Genomic DNA, 21,432 nt, shown 5'->3' on the forward strand with positions numbered 1-21,432 from the left:
AGGATGAGACAGTTGGATGGCATCACTGACTGAATGTACATGAGTCTGAGCAAACTCTCGGAGATAGTGAAGGACAGGGAAGACTGGCAAGCTGCTTCCATGGAGGTGAAAAGTGATCATGCCATCATGATTATCTGAGTCATGAAGAGCTTTTTTGTATAATGTTTCTGTGTATTCTTGCCACTTCTTCTTAATATCTTTTGCTTCTCTTAGGTTCATACAATTTCTGTCTTTTATTGAGCCCATCTTTATCTAATGCAAAATTAAAACAAATTCTACAACCAGTGGGGTTTGTGTCCCTAATCCTACCCAACTGGTTGTAGAATTTGCTTTAATTTTGCATTAGATATGCAGTTCTTCATCTGAAGAGTCAACCAACTTTGAATAGAGTAGGACTGTAGTAGTATTTATTGAAGAGAAAATGGCATATGAGTGGATCCATGCAGTTCAAACACCTGTTGTTCAGGTGTCAACTATACTTTATTTATGTTCTTAAAAAACATTTTCTTTTCATAAAGTAAAGCATATGTAAAAATGACCTAAAAGTTTTCTAAAACTCTAAACTCATGGATTTTATTGAGATATTTTAGTAAATGAGTTGATACTTTTAAAGTCTTGTTAATTATAAATATAATAAGAAGGAGATAGATTATTTAATTAATAATATTAAGAAAATTAGTTCACAGTGTGGAAAAACAATAGCTTAGATTCTTGCCACAGGTCACACACAAATTAATGCTATGTAATTGTAAAAGCTGAATTTTAATGACATATGATGTAAATAGAGGGTATTTATTGTTCTTAGGTCTACATGTAGCAAAGAATAAAGAAAACAACTTAAGATTTATATTATGGCATCTGGTCCAATCACTTCATGCTAATAGATGGGGAAACAATGGAAACAGTGAGAAACTTTATTTGGGGGGCTCCAAAATCAGTGCAGATAATGACTGCAGCCATGACATTAAAAGACCCTTGCTCCTTGGAAGAAAAGCTATTATCAACCTAGACACCCTATTAAAAAGCAGAAACATTACTTTGCCAACAAAGGTCCTTCTAGTCAAAGCTATGGTTTTTCCAGTAGTCATATATGGATGTGAGAATTGGAATGTAAAGAAAGCTGAGTGCAGAAGAATTGATGTTTTTGAACTTGGACAGCAAGGAGATCCAACCAATCTATCCAAAAAGTAAATCAGTCCTGAATATTCATTGGAAGGACCGATGGTGAAGCTGAAACTCCAGTACTTTGGCCACTTGATGCTAAGACCTGACTCACTAGAAAAGACCCTCATGCTGGGAGAAATTGAAGGCGAGAGGAGAAGGGACCGACAGAGTATCAGATGTTTGGATGGCATTACTGAAGTGATAGACATGAGTTTGAGTAAGCTTCAGGAGTTGGTGATGGATAGGGAAGCCTGGCATCCTGCAGTCCATGGGGCTGCAAAGAGTTGGACATGACTGAGTGACTGAAGTGAACTGAATCAAGGATTAGTGATTTCATGATTACATCATTACAGTTTATTTTTTATATATGTCTGTTAAAACAGATAAAGTATTACATATTAAAATTTTACTCCACTGAGAAGTAAATATTGGGAGCAGGATATTTAACAACATCTTTATTCTCTCCATTATTTAATATAACTAAAAATAATCTAAACCTAAAATATCCCATGTTTTTATAAACATTATTTTTATTAAACCTCAATTTTTGGCTTCAGAAAATTATAAATAGTCAAACAGGAGAGTTTAAGAGGGGATATATTTATTTGTTCTGATATTCTGCTTCAATGAGCAATAATTTCTCAAGTTAAAACATGCACATTTTGGCATCTGATGACAATTCCTCGCTCCTGATAACTTATCTGTCTTTACCTTGTGTCTTTCCCACAGTTCAGAGACTAGAACAAATGATTGAAGAGAATATTACCAGGGTGATGGAATTCATTCTTTTGGGTTTTTCAGTCCAGAGAGAGATTGAAATCCTTCTCTTTCTTCTCATTTTAGTGGTATATTCTCTGACTCTGGTGGGAAACATTGGCCTGATTTCCATAATCTGGTTGGATCCTCACCTTCACACACCCATGTATTTTTTTTTTTCTCAGTAATCTGGCCTTTGTGGACTTTTGTTACTCCTCATCAATAGCCCCAAAGTTCCTGGAGATCCTCCTGACCAAGAACAGGTCCATATCTCTCTATGCATGTGCGACACAGCTGGGCTTTTTCCTAAAATTCTTGGTTTTAGAGATGTTCCTTCTTGCAGTAATGGCTTATGACTGCTATGTGGTCATCTGCAATCCTCTTCTCTACATGGTGATCATGTCCCAAAAGGTGTGCATGCAACTGGTTGCAGGCCCTTACTGATACAGCTTTTTTGTTGCTTTCCTCCACACAGTTGTTACTTTTCGATTGATTTACTGTGGCCCCAATGCTATTAATCACTTCTATTGTGATGATGTCCCTTTGATGGCCCTTGCATGCTCAGACACCAGCCTCAAAGAGATCTTGATTTTTATCTTTGCTGGATTCAACATGATCAGCTCTTTGACCACGGTCCTTATTTCTTACCTATACTTTGTGGCTGCCATCCTGAGAATCCAATCTGCAGAAGGGAGGCGCAAAGCGTCCTCAACCTGTGGTTCTCATCTGACTGTTGTCACTGTATTCTACGGGACTCTGATCTTCATGTATCTGCAGCCCAAATCAAACCATTCCCTTGACACCGACAAAATGGCCTCTGTCTTCTACACAAGAGTCATTCTTATGTTGAACCCCATGATCTACAGCCTGAGGAACCAAGAGGTAAAAAATGCCTTGAGGAAAGCTTTTGAAAAATGTTATTTTCTGTCTCTAATATACATTAGAATGTAACTTGTAACACTGACTGTCTTGGAACTGTACCACATGCCGATATGTTGTTTTTATTATCTTTGATAGGTTAATTTTACCATTTTTGTATGAGCAAAATGACGTTGCACATGTGTTCTATTTTTCATATAATTTATAAGTAAGATAAAAGGTTTAAAAGATTATAATGCACATTTTTAACAAATTGCTATTTGCATATGTGACACTTGATAGTTTTGACCTGGATAGTTTCTATTTAACTGATAGTAAGATTTAGCCACTGCTTTCAAAAATGTTTCTATTTTATACATTGTGGAGACAGAAAAAGGGAGGTGGTAAAGGAAGTTTCTTGTCCATCCCCACGTCATTCCATGCAGCAGCTGTTCCTCAACTGTATCCTGTCTGCTAAAAATCATTCCTCTCTGCTTCTGACCCCCACTAGATTCACTGTTGGTCACTCTCTGTAATTTCTTGGTTCTCATGTTGTTCAAAAAGATGTCATTATTTGCCATGCAGACCTGGGAATCAGGGTCAGCTTTTGGAAAGTCATACTCTCTTTTTCTGTATCAAAACAAAAATGAAGACATAACCCTATATTCCCTCAGCAAAGCTTAAGATCCTTTTATATTTTAGGGATTTGAAGAAATTACAGTGGGTTGAAGGGACAGGAAGCGGTAGTGTAAAACCAAGTTATAAATGTGGTTGCTATGTATACCTGTGGCGGATTCATTTTGATATTTGGCAAAACTAATACAATTATGTAAAGTTTAAAAATAAAATAAAATTAGAGGAAAAAAAAAAAATAAATGTGGTTGCTGTCAGATGTCAGGAATATAGTTTTATGTTGGGGTGGTTGTACAGTGATGTAATCTAAGACCAACTTAAACCGTCAACTGGAATGCTTTTTGTTTTGTTTTTTTAATTTAGATTCAAATATTTGGTGTCTACCATGTGGGTGATATTGTGAGCTATTCTTGTAGGGCAAAATCTAAAACATTCCTGAATATGCTGAACAGCTAGCTATTTTTGGAAATACTGGCAAAAAAAAAAAAAAAAAAAACATGATCATATAAGTTATTCAGAAACATTTTAGCTTATTTTATCCAAGTTATCTTAGTACACATTTCATTGTTAGATTTCAGATTTATGTGAAGACATCAATATTGCCATGTTAAATTATTTATATTAAACTTTATTTTAATATATGCCTCTATTTTAATATATGCCTTTAATATATGCCATTGTTAAAGCAGCAACAAGGTGTTCTAAGTGGAGGTAAATTGTACAAATTCTTAAGAGAAGCAATGAATTATAATCCTGATTTTCAAGTTCTTAAATCAACTTCTTTCAGAGTCAGGGAGCATAGTTGCAGAGAAATCAATCTTGGAAATCATGACTGTCAATTGCCAAAGATAAAACTCAAGAAAAGAGAACATCTTTGTTGTTGCTATATTTTTAATAATTCCAAAAGTATAATTTAAATAGTTAAAAGCACAGCAGCAAGCTTCTATAGTAAACTGCAGAGTAAGGGCTAAACCTGAGATTGGCGATGTGAGAAGGGTTTAAAGGTCAGTGAATCTTTCAAAAGGAACCCGGTGCCCCTTCTGGGTAGCACACTGGATTCAGGGGAGGTTGCTGCAAAACCACACGTTTACCAAAGAAACTTCAGATACAGTTAAAGAGGTCCCAGAGAAGAAAGGATGATAGCCTGGGAGGCTAAAAAAGACTAAAGTAAAACCAAAGTTCTAACATTGAAACAAAACTGTAAAGAAATATATTAGTTTCATCCATCTGCATTAACAAAGTACCACACACTCATTGACTTAGAACAACAAAAATTTATTTTCTTACATTTCTGGAGCCTACAAGTCTGAAGTCAAGGTATTGGCAGAACCAGGCTCTCTATGAAGCTGTAGGGGAGGTTCCTTCCTTGTTTTTTCCAGCTGCTAGTGGTCCCAGGCATTCCTTGGCTTGTAAGCATCTTTCTAGTCTCTGCTGTCTTCTCATGATCATCTTCCCTCTACATCTGTGTCCAGATTCCTTCATTCCTGTAAGGACATCACTCACACTGGATTAACAGTCCACCTTACTTCAGTATGACTTCATATTAATAATTGCATCTTCAACTGCCCTATATCTGAATACTGACCCTATAACCCAATGATCCTATAAACAAACTCTGAAGTTCTTCAGGTTAGGAACTTAACACATCTTTTGGGGGAACAACTGCACTCGTAATAAGTGCATGTAAGTGTGTGCATGCTCAGTTGTGTTCGACTCTGTGTGACCCTATGGACTGTAACCCGCCAGGCTCCTCTGTCCATGGGATTTTCCAGGCAAGAATACTAGAGTGGGTTGCCATTTCCTTCTCCAGGGGATGTTCCCCCAGGGATTGAAACCATGTCTCTTGCCTAGCAGATAATTCTTTACTGCTGAGGCATTGGAGAAGCCCACTAATAAGTAAGGACAGTTAAAGATGTGCTGGCTCAAATGTATGGTGAAAACACACCTTATCTACACCTGCAAGCACAGTGCAGAAAGGAAAAAAAAAAAATAGCTGAGATTTCCTAAGCTTAAGAAAGAGATACGTAAGTACCTAAAAAGGCTAGCAAAATGACCTAGATGACAGGTCAAAAGGGATCCAAAACCATTTAATGTGAAAACTGGAGGTCTTAAGACTTCCCTGCTGGCTTAAAAAGCCCAAGGATTCATCAAGTAGTTAGGACAGAGGGATATATAGCCTAATATCTGAGATAGATCAGAAGTTTGAGTTTTCTCCTTCTGGTTAAGACAGAATACAAGATGACCTTCTCTCAATACCAGAATCGTTTGTGAAGAGACTTGATCATTCTCAGGTAAAAAATCATCCTAGTGAGTGATAAGAGGCAGAGGTTAAGTGCCAAGGATATGTTTATGGAAAGTATTATAAAAGCAAATATAGCACTATAGCTAAGTGAACTCCCAAGATGCAGTGACTTAATAAAGTACTTTATTCCTTTCTCAGGCAACAGTATGAGTTAAGGAGTTTGGGAAGGGCAATTAGACCCTCAATATATGTTTTCCATCTTTATCTAAAAAGTGATCATTTCAGCGGCAACATTTTCAAGTGGGAAGGAAGAGAAAAAAGTCTGTATCTAATGGCTTTAACATACATAAGGTGATCTTTAGGTTCCAGGCATCACTTTCTACTGATGGCTCATTGCCAAGACTTGTCAACATTATGTATCCCACTGACAAGGGGCAATGGGAATGTGGTGAACAGCTGGATGACAAAGGTTTTACTTATAAAATAAAACATCAAATAGTGGACACTGAGGAATATGTCTGCCATAAGCATCACAGAAAATGTGATCTTAAAGGGTAAAATTATAGTGATCTCTGTCAATACGATTGTTTCTTGAGCAGCCTATCGTTTCATACTTGACACCAACTTGTTAGAAGCAAACTTGGGTGATTTGAAAACATTAAAAAACAAAACAAAACTTTGATAATGTAGTTTACAATACTAATCAAATGGTACTCTTTCTTCCTGCTCAGAACCTAAAGTTATGAAAAGGAACTCTCCTCCCACCATTTGCCTTTTCTCAGAACCAATCTGAGGGAATGTGACTTGTGGGCAATTAGTAAATTAGCCTGAGTAACAATATTTTCTGTGCTTAAATGAATACATCTTTCCAGTGATATTACCACAAGTAAATGTTACTTCTCAGAGTCTTTCTACACATGTTCAATTGTCCACCCCTTTTAATTGGATTAGCCCTTAAACAAGAATAAACTCATTCATGAGAAATTACTTCTGCTTCTGATTTGCTTTTATGCTGGTATTATTAGCAAGAGTCAACAAGGACAAAAAATGTATTCCACTTATATTAAGAATGAAGGTAGAATAAGTGGACACCAGTGAACATAAATTGAATAGTAAACTTGTAATCAGATCCCAATGGATACCAGTTTGAGCTGTGCTGATCACATTTTAACACATGTCTAGTGCAATGGCATTCGGTTTTACAGTGATTCTTATCTGGTTGATCCACTCTAGTTATTAAAAGCTTGACTTAGGCAGCTAAACCGGAGAAGGCAATGGCACCACACTCCAGTACCCTGCCTGGAAAATCCCATGGACAGAGAAGCCTGGTAAGCTGCAGTCCATGGGGTCACTAGGAGTCTGACACGACTGAGCGACTTCACTTTCACTTTTCATTTTCATGCATTGGAGAAGGAAATGGCAAGCCACTCCAGTGTTCTTGCCTGGAGAATCCCAGAGACAGGGGAGCCTGGTGGGCTGCCATCTATGGCATCACACAGAGTCAGACACGACTGAAGCAACTTAGCAGTAGCAGCAACAAGCAGCTAAACACAGACCTAAGAATGTAATGTTAGTGATAAGAATTTGGAATCAAACAATAGCTTCATTATAGCAATCAAATGTTTAACAGAACATTCTTCTGATTAAAAGATAGATTTTAAATGACAAAAATCCATATTGCTTCATCTTTTTAAACTATGAGAAGGACATGATAGGCTTTAGTCATAAATATTTCACCTATTTAAATTAATAAAGAGAAAAACAACTAGCCAAAATCCAAATCAAAGAGTAGAATCACAGTGAGTCAACAGATTGTTTGAAACACAAATAGTATTAATTCTAGAGCAATATATACCGAGAATTAATCTTCTGAATTCATGACACTAGTTTTCCAGGGTCCAGTCCCGGTGGATCCAGGGAATTCAAAGGGGAGACAGCTTCGGCGATCAGGATACGATAGAATTTAAGATATAAAGAGTGGTTAAATAAGGATAGCTCAGTGAGAAAATTCAGTGGAGAAAAGAGGCTGAATAACTTGGTTTATGTGGAAAGCTAATAAAATTCCAAGACAAGGAATTTGCGTCACCTACATAGGCCGCAGGCATCCTCCCGTTCTCCCAAAGGAGAGGAGACACTAAGGCCTCCCCAGTCAGATCTTAGAGCCCAGGCATAATTAGTAGGCTTGACGAGCCTCCATTCTCCAGATGGAAATTCAGCCAGAAGGTGAGAGAAAGAGCGACATGGCAAGACCAAGCTTTGGTGAACAAGACCCGCACTTTATTTTCCAAAGTAGCGTTTATACCTTAAGTTGTGCATAGAGGACAATAGGGGAAGGGGTAGAGTCATGCAAGGACAGCAGTCCTTGATCCTTATTGAAGCCAGGCTTTCAAACTTATCATATGCAAAAGTTTAGGTGATTTACATAATCTTCTGGCCAGGAGGCCTGTTAACATTTTATGACCCTTTCTTCAGAAAACTTATTTTTCTCTAAAGGTGATTATTATAAAGTCAGGCGCCACCCTCTGAAAGCATTAGATAAAGTTGCATTCCTATAGGGCAAAGGTGTGGTGGGCTATAACAAGAAAAGAATTAACTCAAGAGTCCAAGGTTACAAACATTAAAGCTACTACTTACATTGCTATATACCAATTATATTAATCAATACACTCCCAGGGACACAGTAGGTAAGGGATATGGAAACTTAGCAGCAAACATTGGCCCAACAAGTGAAAAACCCTTCACCAATACAATTTCTAATCAATCATTTAACTGCTCAGAGGAATCTGTATTTAGACAGTTTAGAACACTCATGCCTTTCATGGTTGGGAGGCTGTAAACAGTTACATGTGTCCAGAAGAACCTATTCAGGCAGGCTAGAGGACTTCCAAAGGAGTTGGTAGGTTGAAACACTCTTGTCATGCCCAGAAACTTTATTAACTGGAGCTGTAAGTTAATTCTTTTTCAGAGAGAGGTGGTGGGGGACAGCCCCCTGTAAAGTCAGAGGTGTAGGTGAGAGCACAAAGCAGTAAAGTAGGCAGACTCTGGTTTTGGGGGTAGGTGCTCGAGAATTTCCAGGGGGACTCCTGAGGCTTGATCCCGCCTTTGCATATGCCGAGCCTCCTTCCTCATGACCTTTGCCAGGGGCAGAGTTCCTCATGCTGACTCCCGGCACTAGTTGAAGATTCTGAATACATTTTTGTTTTCAAAAGTCCATGCATGTATGAATGTTATTGAAAGCTTTCTTGGTAAATGAGAATTCACCAACTTTTGTATTCATGGGAAAGTGATAAAGTCTTAATTTTTCTCATGAACTTATATATTACTTATAAAACAAATGAAGAGCAATTTTATATAGAAAGTATCCTAAGAAATCATATTCAACTCTTACAAAGATACCCTCAAAATTAGCATGTGCTTATCCAAATGTACTTATCAGTTATCTGATGACTACACTTAGCACAATTTTACATACACTGTGACTACCAGTAATAGGTCAGGGTTAGTATGTTTGCACACGTAGATAAAGGAGGCTTAGTCCTGAGAATCCATTCATGGGGTAAACCATCGCTGTGTTAGACTGGACCTCTTAGTATATTTAAGTGTTGCCTGTATACAGTCTATTTTAAACAGGGAATTTATATGCCTGGACATTTATAACAGGAAGTGGCATACACGGAATTATGTACTGCAGGTTTACTGCCTCAAGTTTGCCTTGACGATTGCTTTGTTGACCACCTCTTTCACATCTTTGTTCCTCAAACTGTAGATCATGGGATTCAGCATGGGAATCACTGTGGTGTAAAACATAGCCACCATCTTCCCCTGCTCCACAGACTCTTCAGTGGGCCTCCTGAGATACATGAAGAGGAGAGTCCCATAAAACATTGTAACAGTGGAGAATGCCTTCCTCCTGCCATCGGCAGAGCACATGTGCAGCATGGATGCTCCGCTGAGGGTATAGGAAATGAGAACCACTGAGAGGGAATGTGTGAAATTAATCCCAGCAACAACAATCATGGTGCTTTCTTTGATGTGGACCCCTCCACAAGCAGTCTTGATAGAGGAGGGTCAGCACAGTAGAAGTAGTTGATTTCAAAGTTTCCACAGAAGCACAGGCCATATGTCCACAGTGTGCAGTTTAGGCTGACAGAGAACCCCTAGATGTATGTCAGAAAGATGAGACGATCACAGACAGTCCTGGACATTTTACTGCCATAAAGCAGAGGGTTGCAGATGGCCATGTAGCGATCAAAGGCCATCACAGCCAAGATATATACTTCCACATGGACAAGGGCTATGAAGAAGTAACACTGCACCAAACACCCCACATAGGAAATGGTTTTTGTTTGATAGTAAGTTTTCCAACATCTTCAGAGTGACATTGGAAGAGAACCACACACCCACAAAAAACAAATGACTCAAGAAAAAGTACATGGGGCTCTGAAGCTGGAGGCTGATGTTGATCAAAATAATCATACCAATGTTCCCTATCAGAGTGATCATGTAAACTACTAGAAACACCACAAAAAAGAGAACTTGAAGCTCCTGGTGACTGGTCAACCCCAGAAGAACAAATTCTGTCACATCTGTGAACTTTGGCGTTGCCTTCACTTAGACCCAGTCTGTAGTGCATATGGACAAATTAAAAGAAATGAATGGATTTATTTTATTCTTGAAAATTTTGAGTCATGTTTATTAGTATTCTAGTTCAAATGATATAAAAATCAATGTAGACTTTGCACAAAGTCTAATATAAGACTATATAATCACATTTATTTCCTTTAATAGGCCTTATAGGTAATTATTGCAATATTTATTAGTTTCTTAATTCTAAAAGAGGCAATTACATTCATATACTACTAGTATTAGACACTTATTTTTGCTAAATTATTACAATGATGTTAACCTCATAGAGTTCCAGTAAAAGTAAAGCTAGACTGAGAGTCATTAGAGAAAGACTAAATCCATTTCAACGTATTGTCTTATAGAAAAAGACTTGAGACTCATATTTTAAATATTCAAACAAGGTCAGACAACCACTTTGTGCCGAACAGGGAAGTAAGAAGAGTGAATCATTGAAATTCCATTGAATACTAATTTTGTGTATGATGGTTGCCTCTCATTGTCAGTATTAATACAAATACACATGCAATATTAACTTACTCATTTTCCTTTGACTTGGAAGATATCCTTTTTAAAAAAAAATGTATTTATTTTTGGCTGTGCTTGGCCTCCTCTTGGTTGGGGTGTGTGGGCTTCTCACTGCAGTGGCTTCTCTTGTGGAGCGCTGACTCTAGGTGAGCAGGCTTAAATGGTTATGGCTCACAGGTTCTAGAGCGCAGGCTCAGTAGTTGTGGCACTCGGGCTTAGTTGCTCCATGGCATGTGGAATCTTCCTCCAAGCAGGGATCGAACTTATGTCCCCTATATTGGTAGTCAGATTCTTATCCACTGTGCCACCAGGGAAGTCCAGAAGGTATCTTCTTATCTACACAATTTCACAGGATGATCCTTGGTCTTACAATCTAGTCATTGACATACTTTTCTACACTATGTCAGCTTATGATATCAAAAGCTTTCAACTTATGAAAATCCTAGTCATGTGTTATTTTATTTAGCTATATATTTCACTTGCTTGATTACTGCTGCTTGCAGGATGAGGTAAGAGGTATTTAACAACACGGACCGTATCAGTTTAACAGTTAGAAAAGTAAACTGCAAATGGTTCAATCACCATATCAAAATTATATCAATAGATAAATTCTATATACATATAAAATAAAATTCAGGTGCCATGTTTTTAAAATTACTGTCTTATTTCAGTTTCTACTGCTTTTCAGCAACAATCCATTATTTGTCTAATTATTTATTTTCAAATTTAATGTCATTACAAGGAAAGTGTCCTCAAGGAATATTTTCTCCATTTAATACATTTCCCCAGATAAGTCTTCTGAAAAGTAAACTGCTCTGAGTATTTAGGGATGCATCTGTAGGATTTACATCATCTTTGGAATTCAAGATCCCCATAATAATATTGCTTTAAGAGAATATTATGACATAAAATGGGCTTTAGTTATAATTGCTTATAATAATTTACACACATCAAAACCAACTTTATGTCAAATATATTTGCTATATTATATTTATTATTTATTACTTTAAATCTAGAATTAGTCTAAGTTTTGTAATATGAAATTGAACAAGCTACACGAGATTCTGGTTTGTATCATAATTGTTCAGTCCACTAAGTCGTATTCGGCTATTTGAGACCCCATGGACTGCAGCACACAAGGTTCCTCTGTCCTTCACTATCTCCCAGAGTTTGCTCAGACTCATGTCGTTTAAGTTGGTGATGCCATCTAACCATCTCATCCTCTTATAATTAGTTGTACCAATAATCCAAGTAAAATTTTGTTAATTAGGTAATTATGGATTCACCAAGTAGAGTCAAGAGTTTTTATACATGAAAATTCTTGGTTTTAGCTTTATCTCCCAGTGAAAATCAGCAACTCTCATCTGGCTTAGTATACCCACACTTAGCAGCCGGAATATCTACGATCGTGAAAATATAGGGTACCGGTGAACTCAGACCAGAACTGAAAAATCAGTGCCTATGTTACGTGCCCAAATCGTTTTCTCTATGGTGTATATAATTACCATATGAATCATTTCAGGGGTAGGAAAATACTTCACAGTGATTAATCAAATTCCAAATTGTGAGTTGCTACTAGTTGGAGGGAGACATGAAACAATCACAGAGTTTATACACTTTTTTAAATATTTCCTCTTTTAATTTTTCATATTTTCATTCTCTTTTTCCTCAATATTTTACATGGCTGGCTGCTGCTGCTGTTGCTGCTTCTAAGTCGCTTCAATTGTGTCCAACTCTGTGCGACCCCATAGATGGCAGCTCACCAGGCTCCACCATCCCTGGGATTCTCCAGGCAAGAACACTGGAGTGGGTTGCCATTTCCTTCTCCAACATAGCTGGCTACTGGCACATAACTGAAAAGTCACCTCCTCAAAGAGATCTTTGACCATTCTATGTGCATCCTGCCTCTTCTTATTTCTGTGTTTATCAGCATGCTCTGTTTTTGTCTCACTCCATTCCTTAAATTGCCTCATTTGTATATTTTTCATTCACTCCTTTTCAGTCAGTTCAGTTCAGTCGCTCAGTCATGTCAAACTCTTTGTGACCCCATGAACCGCAGCACGCCAGGCCTCCCTGTCCATCACCAAATCCCGGGGTCCACCCAAGCTCATGTCCATTGAGTCAGTGATGCCATGCAACCATCTCATCCTCTGTAGTCTCCTTCTCCTCATGCCCTCAGTCTTTTCCAGCATCAGGGTCTTTTCCAATGAGTCAGCTCTTCTCATCAAGTTGCTGGAGTATTGGAGTTTCAGCTTCAACATCAGTCCTTCCAATGAACACCAGGATTGATCGCCTTTAGGATGGACTGGTTGGATCTTCTTGCACTCCAAGGGACTCTCAAGAGTCTTCTCCAACACCACAGTTCAAAAGCATCATTTCTTCAGCATTCAGCTTTCTTCACAGTCCAACTTTCACATCCATACATGACCACTGGAAAAACCATAGCCTTGACTATACAGACCTTTGTTGGCAAAGTAATGTCTCTGCTTTTGAACATGCTATCTAGGTTGGTCATAACTTTCCTTCCAAGGAGCAAGCGTCTTTTAATTTCATGGCTGCAATCACTATCTGCAGTGATTTTGGAGCTCTCAAAAATAAAATCTGACACTGTTTCCGCAGTTCCCCACCTATTTCCTATGAAGTGATGGGACCAGATGCCATGATCTTCATTTTCTGAATGTTGAGCTCTAAGCCAACTTTTTCACTCTCCTCTTTCACTTTCATCAAGAAGCTTTTTAGTTCCTCTTCACTTTCTGCCATAAGGGTGGTGTCATCTGCATTCCTGAGGTTATTGATATTTTTCCCAGCAATCTTGACTCCAGCTTGTGCTTCTTTCAGCCCAGTGTTTCTCATGAGGTACTCTGCATATAAGTTAAGTAAGCAGGGTGACAATATACAGCCTTGACGTACTCCTTTTCCTATTTGGAACCAGTCTGTTGTTCCATGTCCAGTTCTAACTGTTTCTTCCTGACCTGCATACAAATTTCTCAAGAGGCAGATCAGGTGGTCTGGTATTCCCATCTCTTTCAGAATTTCCCACAGTTTATTGTGATCCACACAGTCCAGAGTCTCTTGGACTGCAAGGAGATCCAACCAGTCCATTCTAAAAAGATCAGTCCTAATTGTTCTTTGGAAAGAATGATGCTAAAGCTGAAACTCCAGTATCTTGGCCACCTCATGCGAAGAGTTTACTCATTGGAGAAGACTCTGATGCTGGGAGGGATTGGAGGCAGGAGGAGACGGGGACAACAGAGGATGAGATGGCTGGATGGCATCACTGACTCGATGGACATGAGTTTGAGTGAACCCCGGGAGTTGGTGATGGACAGGGAGGCTTGGGGTGCTGTGATTCATGGGATCTCAAGGAGTTGGACATGACTGAGTGACTAAACTGAACTGAACCACACAGTTACACTCATCTCATACACTAGTAAAGTAATGCTCAAAATTCTCCAAGCCAGGCTTTAACAATACATGAACCATGAATTTTGAGAAGTTCAATCTGGATTTAGGAAAGGCAGAGGAACCAGAGATCAAATTGCCATCATCCACTGCATCATGGAAAAAGCAAGAGAATTCCATAAAAGCATTTATTTCTGCTTTATTAACTATGCTAAAGCCTTTGACTGTGTGGATCACAATAAACTGTGGACAATTCTGAAAGAGATGGGAATACCAGATCACCTGACCTGCCTCTTGAGAAACCTATATTCAGGTCAGGAAGCAACCGTTAGAACTGGACATGGAACAACAGACTGGTTCCAAATAGGAAAAGGAGTACATCAAGGCTGTATATTGTCACCCTACTTATTTAACTTCTATGCAGAGTACACCATGAGAAACGCTGGGCTGGAAGAAGCACAAGCTGGAATCAGATTGCTGGGACAAATATCAATAACCTCAGATATGCAGATGCAGTGAAGAGGAACCAAAAAGCTTCTTGATGAAAGTGAAAGAGGAGAGTGAAAAAGTTGGCTTAAAGCTCAACGTTCAGAAAGGAAGATCATGGCATCTTGTCCCATCACCTCATGGGAAATAGATGGGGGAACAGTGGAAACAAGGCTGACTTTATTTTTCTAGGCTCCAAAATCATTGCAGATGGTGATTGCAGCCATGAAATTAAAAGATGCTTACTCCTTGGAAGGAAAGTTATGACCAACCTAGATAGCATATTCAAAAGCAGAGACATTACTTTGCCAATAAAGCTCCGTATAGTAAAGGCTATGGTTTTTCCAGTGGTCATGTATGGATGTGAGAGTTGGACTGTGAAGAAAGCTGAATGCTGAAGAATTGATGCTTTTGAACTGTGGTGTTGGAAAAGACTCTTGGGAGCCCCTTGGAGTGCAAGGAGATCCACCCAGTCCATTCTAAAGGAGACCAGTCCTGGGTGTTCATTGGAAGGACTAATGCCGAGGCTGAAATTCCAATACTTGGGCCACCTAATGTGAAGAGTTGAGTCATTGGAAAAGACCATGATGCTGGGAGGGATTGGGTGCAGTTGGAGAAGGGGACGACAGAGGATGAGATGGCTGGATGTCATCACCGAATTGATGGACATGAGTTTGGGTGAACTCCAAGAGCTGGTGATGGACAGAGATGCCTGGCTTGCTGCAATTTATGGGGTTACAAAGAGTCAGACAGGACTGAGCGACTGAACTGAACTTAGTCATTCAGTTGTATCCAGCTCTTTGTGACCCTGTGAACTTTAGCCCACCAGGCACCTCTGCCCATGGGATTTCCAGGCAAGAAAACTCAAGTTGGTTGCCATTCCCTTCTCCAGGGGGTCTTCCTGACCTAAGGATTTAACCCAGATCTCCTGCATTGCAGACAGATTCTTTACCATTTGAGCCACCAGAGATGCCTCTTCTATTGTATGACTGCTGCTATGTCACTTCCGTTGTGTTCGAGTCTGTGCGACCCCATAGACGGCAGCCCACCAGGCTCCCCTGTTCCTGGGATTCTGCAGGTAAGAACACTGGAATGGGTTTCCATTTCCTTCTCCAATGCATGAAAGTGAAAAGTGAAAGTGAAGTTGCTCAGTCGTGTCTGACTCTTAGTGACCCCATGGACTGAAGTTTACCAGGCTCCTCTGTCCATGGGATTTTCTAGGCAAGAGTACTGAAGGGGGTTGCCATTGCCTTCTCCCTCCACTGCATGAATGGTGTATGCTTAATGCTCTATTATGGTTTTATGTGAGCTTCCCAGGTGGCGCTAGTGGTTAAAACCAAACCAAACAAAAAAACTACCTGTCAATGCAGGACACTTAAGAGATGCTGGGAAGTTAAATCTTTGGGTCAGGAAGACTCCTCTGAGGAGAAGGGAATGGCTACCCAGTCCAGTATTCTTGCCTAGAGAATCCCATGGACAGAGAAGTCAGGCAGGCTACAGTCCAGGTCCATAGGGTCTCAAAGATTCAGACACAACTGAAGTGACTTAGCATGCACGCGTATGGTTATAAGTACTTGGGAAACAAAAATACGTCCTTTGTGGGAATTACCTGGTAGTCCAGTGGTTAAGACTAGGTGCTTTCACTGTCGTGGGCCCAGGTTCCTGGGTGGAGAACTAAAATCATACAGCTTAGCAGCATGCTCCCCACACACAAAAAATGTCTTTTGCACAACTACAAAATCCTTAATAATATTAGTGGTGTATACATTCGATCATTTTAACTCATTGGCCTGGCAATTTATGCCCATCCATCAAACTTGTTTCCTTTCCTCTCCAGATCAGTATACTCATACTGCTTCCCCTTCAGTTCTTATAACAAGAGCCTATTTCTGCTTATGAAGAATTATGAAGGAAATTGCTGATTTTCTTCCAAAGCTATTCTTGATTTTCTGTTGCAATAAACCTTTTATTAGAGAGCCCTGGGCATGACCCTGCCCCAGGACCCATGACACATGGGGCACATGGTAGAAGTGCAAGAAATGTTCATTCAATAAAGAAAACGAGTGATTATCAGACTTTCAAATAGGTGACTGACACAGGTAAGAGAGGCATATATCTAACACTTAGATACACCTCAGGTTAAGGCTGAGAAGCCCTAGTGTTACAATTAAACCATACTTTGGTAATTGGTATAAAATATTTGGTGCGTATAAGTTAGCGCTCTGAGTGGATCTTGAGAGAAAACTTCTAACTTGAGAAAATCCACGTGCTCCCCAGGAATAGGAATCGACTCCTCACAGAAGTTTTGGATCTATTATCTTTCAGAGAAACCTACCTCTGACCCAGGATACTTTTCAACTGCCAATTAATTTTATCACCTTAATGTTTTTCTAAGTTTAATTTTTAAGGCCATCCTCTACAGGACACTAAACAGCCTCATGTGATGCCCTTGGGTTTTATGGTACAAATATGGTTCTCAATATAAGTAACCAGGAGGATCACTCATTTATCACAGAGAAATCTAGGTAGGACAACTCCCTTAGCAAGAGACTGAGTTTCATGATTCTATTCTTCAGGCCCCAAAGATATAGATAAAGCAGAATCTACTTTTGTAATTCATGTAAAAATGACCACCTCTTTCACCACCATTTCCTTGGGGCTACCCACGTAAAGCCTATAACTTCCTCACCTGAATTTCCATGCTGAAAGTGAAAGTGTTAGTTACTCAGTAATGTCCAACTCTTTGCGACCTCATGGACTGTAACCCACCAGGCTCCTCAGTTCAGTTCAGTCACTCAGTTGTGTCCAACTTTTTGCAACCCCATGAACTGCAGCACACCAGACCTCCCTGTCCATCACCAACTCCTGGAGTCTCCAAAAGCATCAATTCTTCAGCATTCAGCTTTCTTCACAGTCCAACTCTCACATCCATACATGACCACTGGAAAAGCCATAGCCTTGACTAGATGGACCTTTGTTGGCAAAGTAATGTCTCCGCCTTTGAATATGCTATCTAGGATGGTCATAACTTTCCTTCCAAGGAGTAAGTGTCTTTTAATTTCATGGCTGCAGTCACCATCTGCAGTGATTTTGGAGCCCCCAAAATAAAGTCTGACACTGTTTCCACTGTTTCCCCATCTATTTCCCATGAAGTGATGGGACCAGATGCCACGATCTTCATTTTCTGAACATTGTTAAGCCAACCTTTTCACTCTCCTCTTTCACTTTCATCAAGAGGCTTCTTAGTTCCTCTTCACTTTCTGCCATGAGGGTGGTTTCATCTGCATATCTGAGGTTATTGATATTTCTCCCAGCAATCTTGATTCCAGCTTGTGCTTCTTCCAGCCCAGAGTTTCTCATGTTCCATGGAATTCTCCAGGCAAGAATATTGGAGTGGGCTGCCATGCCCTTCTCCAGGGGTTCTTCCTGACCTTCTGGATGTCCTGTACCACAGGTAAATTTTTTAGTGTCTAAGCCACATGGGATATTTAGCTCATATTGCTTATACAGTCCTTATTACATTGTATCACATATAATTTCAATTGCCTGATTCATAATGTGAAATTAGAACAATCTGAAAAAATGCACAGTGTTCTATTACTGCACTCTTCATAATTATTTAATACAAAGCATTTGTTAGGTCTTATGAAGGATGCAGGAAGGTGTGTAACATCATATCCTGTTTAAGTGGGGGTAGTGGTAAAGAGTCCTGCAGGAGACACGAGAGACAAGTGTTCAGTCCTTGCTTCAGAAAGATCCCCTGGACAAGGAAATAGCATACCCACTCTGGTAATTTTGTCTGGGAAATTCCATGGACAGAGGAGCCTGGTGGGTTACAGTCCATGGGGTTGCAAAGAGCTGGACATGACTGAGCACGCACACACACACACACACACACACACACACATACACACTTCACACCTATTGAAACACATAGAGACACACTGAACACATACTAGACACACCAAATTCATCCCTACCTATCTTTACCTGGTTTCCCTCGTGGCTCAGCTGGCAAAGAATCCACCTGCAATTTGGGAGACCAGGGTTCAGTCCCTGGGTTGGGAAGGTCCCCTGCAGAAGGGAAAGGCTACCCACCCCAGCATTCTGGCCTGGAGTATTCCATGGACTGTATAGTCCATGAGTCTCAGTCAGACATGACTGAATTTCACTCTCACTTTCCCTTTCTCCCAGAAACTTTGGAGCTTTTTCAACCTAAGAGTATTTGAAATAAATTCTTGGCTTAATATTTTTAAGACAAAATAGCTAATAGAATTTCATGAACCCCTGAGAGCTGAGTTCATGATTGCAATTTCAGTGCCCAAGTATGCAGGAGTCCTCAATTCCTTCTCACTAACTATGGAGAAAATGCATCAGGTAAACTCACTGGCAATAGGTCATTACAATGTAATCTACACTCCCTCAAGGAAATGTAGATTTCAGAAGAAACTGTGGCATTTGTGTGTGTGTGTGTGTGTTAGTGAGGGAGAGATCAAGAAAGAGAGAGGGTGACTGAGAAAGATAAGTACACTTTATCCTGAAGATGCTTAACTATAATGATGTCGGTAAACATAGAAACAAATGTAGCAATGCTGCTGCTGTTGCTAAGTCGCTTCAGTCGTGTCCAACTCTGTGTGACCCCACCAGGCTGCCCCGTCCCTAGGATTCTCCAGGCAAGAACACTGGAGTGGGTTGCCATTTCCTTCTCCAATGCATGAAAGTGAAAGTGAAAGTGAAGTCACTCAGTCATGTCCGACTCTTAGCGACCCTATGGACTGCAGCCTACCAGGCTCCTTTGTCCATGGGATTTTCCAGGCAAGAGTACTGGAGTGGGGTGCCATTGCCTTCTCCGAATGTAGCAATAGCATTCAGTTTTAAAAGCCGTTTTACAAAACTATTCTAAATGAAAACTATCCTTAATTTAAAAGCTTTAAAATTACATTTTAAAATTTATTAGTAATTATCAACTAATTTGGAATGCCAATAGTTTTCCAATAAATGGTGAATAAATAGTCTTACAGACAAAAGGAATTATGTCTAGCTCACCCAAATAGTAACATTAAGTAAGAGCTTAAATTCTTTAGGGAGGTTAAGTTTTGCATTACAGACACAATGATATTATTATAATTTAATCAAAATCCCCAATGTGCTTACATACAAACAGCTTTGAAATGTTGCCCATGATGTATGTGTGAATGAATGGAAATGAGTTTATATGTGCTTCTGCTTTCCCGTGAGGAAAATAAAAACTCACATTGGACAAAGAGGACTTCCCTGGTGGCTCATTGTAAAGAATCCACCTGCCAGTGCAGGAAACATGGGTTGATCCCTGATCCAGGAAGATCCCACCAGCCATGGAGCAGATAAGCCCAAATGCTACAACAGCTGAGCCTGTGCTCTAGAGCCTGGGAGCCACAACTCTTGAGCCCATGTGTCAAAACCATTGAAATCCACATGCTCTAGAACCTGCGCTGGGCAACAGGAGATGCCACTGCAATGAAAAGCACATGAACTGCAACTAGAGATCAGCCTATGCAACTAGAGATACCCTCCACTGGCCACAGCTAGAGAAAAGCCCTCACAGAAATGAAGATCCTACGTATCCAACAATAAATATATGAATATAATAATTAAAAAAGAACACTGGACAAAGAGAAATGTTTGTTCTCCTATACATCATTCTTATTTTATATCTACATCTCTGTAGATAAATTATGAATTTTGTGATGATTTAAATGCATGATCTTAATGTGTGAATGACATTTCAGTGGCTATGTGTTTCTGTGTCGAGATATTAGGATATTTATTTGTTTACCTATATCAGAAGACATAGAAACATTATGGATGTCCAAGTTGTAAACTTGTTGCCTCATCGCTGTACTAGACGAACCGAGCTACAAGAGAGAAGCCAAACTATGTTTACACTATTAAGTCAGGATATGTTATTGTTAAGAAAAAAGAGAGCACCCAAATATTCCTTCTTTCAAGGAAAAAGAATTTAGTATTTGATATAACACTTAGGTCAAAAATGTGCAAAATAATCCACATGAATATTTATTTAATTTGTGAGGAGAAATATGTACCTTTGTACTTGCAAAATGACACTAATTCTGCCTACTTCTGAGTTAGAATGATGGCACTTTGGCTGAGGTACATGACATGTGCACAGTCTGGCTACACAACAACTATTAGAATCAGTAAAAAAGAGACACTTATGCTGTTATGTCTCTTAAATACAAAAACGTTGGAAAAGGATTACATATCATAGTATCTCTATTTTCAAAACAAAGATCTATGAACAAATCTACCTTTCACATTGAAAAAGGCATTAAATATCAGGTTTAAGTTTTTCAGCTACCCAGTGATGTTATTATAATTTGAACAAAATTCCCAATTTGTTTATGGGCAAAGAGCTTTGAAATGTTGCCCATAATGCACGTGTGAGTCAGTGGAGATGAATTCACATGTGCTTCTCGTTTCCCCACAGGAAAATAAAAACCATTAGCAAGACCACCATCTTTATGCACTTACATTAGAGAACTGAATGAAATATGTTGCTATTTCTTCTACCTCAGATTGTAGTCTAGTAGATAAATAGATAAATATTTCCTAAATTCATTACTACATTTTTGAATAATAAAATCAAAATCTTTTTATTCTAACAAGGGATATAAACAATGTCAATACATATACCTGTGAACTTGGGCTGAAATAGTCTTCTCTATTAATTTATTAATTTT

At 39.2% G+C, this 21,432-nt stretch overlaps 2 pseudogenes; one reads left to right on the forward strand and one right to left on the reverse strand.

The window, feature by feature from the left end:
• The first annotated feature begins 1,910 nt into the window (after positions 1-1,910).
• Positions 1,911-2,871, forward strand: LOC139187261 (olfactory receptor 8U3-like; annotated as a pseudogene).
• A 6,475-nt stretch (positions 2,872-9,346) lies between these two features.
• On the reverse strand, positions 9,347-20,565 carry LOC139187262 (olfactory receptor 5M9-like; annotated as a pseudogene).
• Between the last annotated feature and the right edge of the window lie 867 nt (positions 20,566-21,432).

Source organism: Bos indicus, chromosome 15 (assembly GCF_029378745.1).
Source record: "Bos indicus isolate NIAB-ARS_2022 breed Sahiwal x Tharparkar chromosome 15, NIAB-ARS_B.indTharparkar_mat_pri_1.0, whole genome shotgun sequence".
In the NCBI taxonomy this organism is placed as follows: Eukaryota; Metazoa; Chordata; class Mammalia; order Artiodactyla; family Bovidae; genus Bos; species Bos indicus.